General features: G+C 27.3%; 1 protein-coding gene across 1 annotated transcript in view; it reads right to left on the minus strand.

Moving 5' to 3' along the window:
* The window catches only part of LOC129980591 (sterol O-acyltransferase 1-like), a 97,143-nt gene extending 90,482 nt beyond the window's left edge, over positions 1-6,661 (minus strand). Inside the window, exon 1 of the mRNA XM_056090971.1 lies at positions 6,569-6,661. The gene's annotated coding sequence lies outside the window, so the exon portion shown is untranslated. The remainder of the gene's footprint in view (positions 1-6,568) is intronic.
* Positions 6,662-7,008: the final 347 nt, after the last annotated feature.

The following is a 7,008-nucleotide window of genomic DNA, read 5'->3' on the forward strand; positions in this document are numbered from 1 at the left end:
AAGCTACATTCCCTAAATGTTCGCTAATAATTCCGAGTAGGATTTTCATCCTACACAAAAATATAACTTCAGATTTACATTAATTAATTTCTGACTTTACTGTCGTAACAAAATCCTACACTAAGAGCCGTTTTGATAAAAGGGTTAATTAACCGTTCTTCATTCATTTAAGTATTCATTCGATTAAGCCATACAAAACATTTTTGAAATCAAATTATTTCTCCACTAGCGAATCAAGTTCTTTATTTTTGCGAATTTTCCGATATTTATTAACATATTATTGTGATATTATTCTCTTACGTATAGAGAGACATCTCAGTCATTTCTTTAAATCATGTTTATTCCCCCCCCCCTTTCATAGCTTATACAAATAATTTAACGATAAAATTGCCAGTAAAAATTATATACCGTTTACATTAGATGCTAATAGTTGAGATTTCTTAGCATTCTATTTAGATTACAGAGTTAAAAATTTTAGTTTAAGTGAGTGAGCCTTGGAAAATTTGAATATTTTTTAACGAAGTTTAACATCTACAAATGATTTATTTGCTGTTTATAAATTTTATTTTATAAGCTCTAAATATCATTCAAGCACAAGTGACACTTGAGAAAATGATTAATTCTACTGTTTTAATTCAGTTTACTAAAAAAACTCGCAACTTCTTTGAAATAACTAATACATGGCATTTTCTTAGAATGCACTCCGATCAAAAGGATAACTTTTGAAACTTGCAAAATTTTACAAACAAGGAAAATAAGAGATTTCTTAAAGCTTATGCAAAACGGATCTACATTTTTCAAAAAGAATATGTTGAAAAGAATTTTAAAAATCAATCCTCAAACTCGACTATTATTTTCAGTAATAGACTTAAATGTGAAATTTTTACATTTAAATTCCTTTTTTCATTTTAACAGAAGAGAAAGGATTCAGTTATTTAGAAGGCAACGCAGATTAAGATACATTCATTCGTTCGTTTTTTGAAGAAAACAGGGTCCAAAAATTAAATGCCAAGCGCTGATATATTTATAATTCAAAATATTATTTACAGATTAAATTTTTTTAATTGTTAAGGTCATATCTGTATGGAACTTGATACCCTAAAAACCGTTGGAATGAAAATTTTCAAACCATTTCTAAACTTTTGATTAAGTCTTCGAAAAATTCGAAAAATATTTAGTCGGTGATGCAATTGTTTTGGTAGGTGTTATCGTCGCTCCTTATTTGGGATAATTTTACAAAACAAAAACAGCTAGCATTTTTAAAGGTATCAAAACAATTCCTTTATTACTTAAATTTCGAAAAGGTTTGAAAATGTTCTTTTAATTTAATGAAATGTCAATTAAAAGATTTTCAATGAGAAATTTTTTATGTGAAATGTCAAGACAAAGACGATAAATCGGATGTTTCAAATAAATCAATTTATAAGAGATTTCAAAATCTGAGAGTCAAATTCGTTGATTAAACTAAAATTAAAGACACTGCGGATACAACTAAAAATTTCAAAGTCAATATTTGGAATAGCTCTTTACATTACAGCACTGTTTCCAGCAAAAAATTTTGCGATTCAAATTTTTGCAGTGTTTTTTTATTCCACATCTTCCTGAAAACAGCCGACCTGTTTCAAGACTTTCCTTATTTATTTAATAGCTTACAATTATTTCACTGCTTTTAAAATAATTTAATATAAAGGAGAATGACTTTGTAAATTCGTCGACTAGAAAAATGTTATCAAATAAAAAGTTTTTTTTTTAATTTTTGCTTAACAATTACTAATTATATTGATATAGTAACAATTATTAAATTGCTACTTTCCGATTTAAACATGCTTGTTTATTATAGAGAAAAACATTTTATATAAGTCGGTATTATAAAATTTGTATTTAAACCTTTAAAGTTCTCAATTTCAATTTTTCGAAATCGTCTCCACTAAAATGTCAAAAATTGTAGCAGTAAAAAGTTTTAAGAATAAAAATGGAACATCCGATTTTTGACCGATTGAAATTTTACAAAAAAAAAATTCTCTTCTTCCAAAATCAAATCTAATTTTAATAAAGATTTTATAAGAGTTTTTAAAAAATGTACAGCAAAATTAAATATTAACGGAAAACTTTCTAAAAAGGGCTATTTTTTTAAAAGTTCTTAATCTTAATTTTCTAAATATGAAAAATATTTGAAAATATTAGTTATTGCACAATTTAGATGCAATTATGGCAAAACAAAGCAAATTTGATCCAAACTATCATCCAAAAGAATTTTTTCCTTAAACGAGGTAACATTGTAGTTTTCACCTAATTTAAGAGCTAAATATTTTTAAAAGCATCAAATCCGTATACGCAGTCTTTTAAACCGCAACTATCTATTCCTGATGCGAAAGTATGGTAAACGTTTTGATCTTGAAACTTCGGCTAAACATACTTTAAATTAATGATTTTACTATCTTTGTAGATTGATACATATCACCTTGCAATTATTTTAATAAAGCCAACTTTTATGAAAAATCAATGAATATAACTGAGTCTAACTATGAATTTGACAATAATGAATACTCATTTACGAATTGAGAAGTAAATTTTTCCTGCATATGCAAAAGAAAGAGACAATAACTGAATAAGATTAATAACAATTAAAAATATTGTATATAATATTTAACACTTTTTGAAAAAAATATTGAATACGATAGGATAAACAGTTTTCATTTTAGTATTCCATTGGTCATTTTAAACATACTTAAAACAATTCAAACGGCAAAATATTTTTTCCAGCTAACATTCTGCAGCAATTCATCGTTAAATACAACTGAAAAAGTTCTCAAATGAATGGTTTATATTGATACAAGAATATATTCGTTTAAAGAAATTTTGGCATCTTTGCTGATGGCATAGAGCAATTAAATATCGATAAAAATGTATGACTTCATTCTATGACATTTCTGATCAAATTAGCTCAATTTTCACGAAGGAGGCTAAACAAAAACTAGGAAAAACGCTTGGGATCTTGGTAAGCTCAACAGCAAAATTATTACCGACTAAAACTCTTGAACCTTCAATGATAAAATAGTTCCTAAATGGACTTTCTGGGTTATTTAAATAGAAAAAAATAGGTAAGCAGCAATTCAATCACAGCAATTAAAAAAGTCCTCAAAGAAATGACTGAAAAACAGAATTTGTACCTATTGCCGATAACCGAGTTGTTTATTGCTCGAAAGATATTTTTGAAAAATATAAATTGGGACAATTTAGAGAGAAGACGCCTATGATTGTCCTGAATTATCTTAAGATCGTATATATATATCTATTATTTGTTCCTATATTTAATAAGAATCCTGAATTGTCCTTTTATTATAAAATAGTGCTCATTATAAAAAAAATTACTAGGCGTAATTGGGTTTTTTTAAAGTTAATTTAGAAAATCCTCTTTTCAAGTTTTTCCAGTTTAATAATCACTGTAAATGAATATTAAAAAGATTTTACGCAAAATGCATCTTATTTTTAAGTAGAAACTTGTTTATTTTTATCTGATATTTTTATTATTAACAGGAGATTCCTCGAACACCAAATTCACTCATTCATTAGTGTTTAGAAAGTGTGATTTTAACGATGTCCTTTATGTATGATCTTCACATATAAATTAACTTTAAAATTTAATATCTGAAACTTTTTAATATCTCATTATTCCAGTGACGAATTGAACCTTTTGTGTCCCTAAGCATGGGCGTTCTAACTCAATAAATTTACCTTAGCCTCATATTTTTAGCTTAGAATATTAATGCTTTATTTTAGGTTACATTTTTATTTTAGCAGCTTTGTGAAGGTATACTTATTTTTAATTATTTATAGTAAACCACGACTGCGCGGTCTTGACGTTTGTATTATTTAAGCGGAGGCTCAGTTTTAGTAAATTTATCCAAGATTTATTTGAACGTAAGGAAACGGATAAGAATTGACTATTTGTACTTGATACACTATCACTATATTCTAATACATGAAATTTCTTCTATCAAATACTTAAAAAAACGTTTCTATTGATCAGCTTGCAGTCTAATGTAATAGTTTAACCTCTCTATTCAAAAAATAGAAATAATTTATTCTAAAATATACCAATTTTAATAATGCATCATTCTTCAACCCAGATGAAAGGCAATCCGGGAATTCAACAATATAAAGAAAAATAATGAATATAATGTATTTTAGAGGACTGGGTTTGGCTTTAGTCGATGGTATTTTTTAACAACTAAGGGAATTAGATTCTGAAGGACGCTTATTTATCACAATGGCCATAGAAATGCAAAAGGCATATATCCACAATTAAAGCTGTAATTCAAAATACTCACATGACGGTATAAACTGCTTTCATACAGTCTAGGAAGCTTACACAATATGCAACTACTTACCTTCATCAATGTTCTTTTACATAAAATTTTGTAATTATTCACTTTATGATTAAAATTCACTGTCAAATAAAAGCATATTTACAACAGGACAATTGAAAATAATTGGTACATTATAACTAGTACCGAAATTTTACGAGACTAAAATCAAACTAAGAAACGATCAAGTTATGTAAAAAACTATGTTGCGTCATTATGTCTCCTAAAACTTTTGAAAATAAATTTGTCGAAGATTAGATTTAAATTGATTATTCTATCTTTTAAAATAACGCATAATTACAGAAAGTGCTAGAGAACAGTCTAGAATAAATATTATCATTTGAAACTAGTGATCTAATGACATTTTTTTAATCATCTAATCAAAAATTTTAGAAATACAAAATTACAAAACACACTAATAAACAAAAAAAAAACCTATCGTTTTCAGTAAAATATCATCTAAGAATCTTGGCTAAAATAAATATAGAAACAATAGGAAAAGTATTAAAACTATTAAATAAGCAAATATAAATTATATTTGATATTTATATGATAATGTAAAAAAACAATAAAATTGTCATAATTAAAACAGAAGTAACAATGTTTTGAATATTTAGATGGATCATCCGCCATTTATTTCATATTCTCCGAAATTCCATTTAATAATAAATTCAGAAAAAATTTTGAAAAATGGGACAATGATTTGCATTAAACAAGAGGAAAATTGTTACAAGTTTTACCAGGAAGCAAAATTTAAAAATATGCGAATATATTTTTTGCTTATGCTTTAATTTCGTCTTTAGGTTCTAACAATCCGTCAATTTTTCCATCTGTCAGTTTAATCTATTGTAATCCAAAATAACGTTATTCTCCGTTTCGGAGTCAGATACTTCGATACAGTCTGACAACGACTTGACTTTCATAAATAGTAGAAATGGTTTCAAGCCAAGTAATCGCTAAATGCTCATGAATTGGAACCAAATATCAAATTGATTTAAAAAATTCCACAAATTATCGAATTTTAAAAATATTATGTAGTTAAGAGCAACAAAAATCTTAGCAATCATTTTTTTTTTTTACATTCTTGAATAAGAAGTAAGCAAAGAGAATTTATTGCAATCATTAAAAAGTTCATGCTCGAAATTTTGACGAATCCCCCACATTTCATACTTCTAGTCCGATGAAATCATTTTTGAAGTCGTATAACTCAAAAATACTCAAGAGCCAGATGAAAAAAAAAAAAATTTCGCGTGAAGTTTGTAAATCAAGTTTATTAATTTACATCAATTTCTATTCAAAATCCGTTAACGGAAGTTTGAGTACAAAGAAACAATTACAGAATTTAGAGAGTTCCATGTATCGAATCTGATACATGATTGGCGCCCTTACAGTGCAGATCCGTACTCGATTTCGACTGAAACCTGTTTAATGCTTGACCGTCTTTTGGTACATTCATTCTCACGCAAGAACTCAAAAACGCAATCTATATAAATTAAATTTGGTATATGACCTTGTAATTCTGTGTCAAAGTTTAGTTTCAAACATTTAAATAAAAGCCATCTAAAATGCATACTCGGGTTTCTTCATTTTACGACGAAGCATAAAACGCCCTTACACGAATCCTGGGAATAAAGACATTAAACACACATGGCATTTCTAACCTGTCCCAAGGTCTAGTATTAATGCGGTTTAAAGAGAGAAATCACCGCCACATATTACAGAATATGTGAAAATTTCAAGCACATAAGCCAATTAATCTATTGCATTCTTAATTCATTGTTAAATCATCCGATGATTATTGCAATTGGACCACATAATTATGACCCTAGAAAATCAATTAAAAATTTTGCACGCTACATAAACAAGACAATTTTATATTTAAGAATAGAGTATGCCATATAAGGCCTTTCATAAGGCCATACTTTAAAATTTACATATAACTTTATGTCGGAATTGGACCTCCAACATGTTATCCTCCTATCCAAAACTTTTTAGTGCAATTAGACAACAACGATTTCAGCAGACTCTTGCGCAAGAAAATTCCCCAAAAACAAAACCGATACCACCTTCTCATTTCGGTAGATACTAGTAAATGTTTTTTTATATAGTAACTACTTGAAATATTTTTTTTATTAGTGAAGTACACTTATATATTTGGCCAATCCATCACAAAAAAAAATTGAAATTTGAATAAAACTTACATTGATGTAGAGATGGATGGATGAAATGATGAATCAACAAAATGATGTAGAGATGAATGGATGAAATAAGTCAACAAAATGATGCCACTTGCCTGAAAGAATAAGTTTTATTAATAAAAAACACAAATGCCAGTGACTGGCCATAAGTATTAAAAAACATTTATAAAAATAAAACACATTAATAAAACTAAAGACATTTAAGAAGTGGCAGCTACTTTCAATACAATACCGAAGAAAAAATAACGAAGAAAAATGGATACAAATTGCTATGAATTAAGACATTTTTAACAGCATGCAGTGGGCATATTTAGGCTTCTCGTTTCATAGTTTTAGACAAAAGCAAATGATCAATTTAGTTTAACATTTTAACACTTATTTTTGCTTCACTCATTCTATGAAAATGTAATTTTAATTATGAAAACATTTGGAAATAAACGTTA

The sequence above is a fragment of the Argiope bruennichi genome, chromosome 8, assembly GCF_947563725.1.
Source record: "Argiope bruennichi chromosome 8, qqArgBrue1.1, whole genome shotgun sequence".
In the NCBI taxonomy this organism is placed as follows: Eukaryota; Metazoa; Arthropoda; class Arachnida; order Araneae; family Araneidae; genus Argiope; species Argiope bruennichi.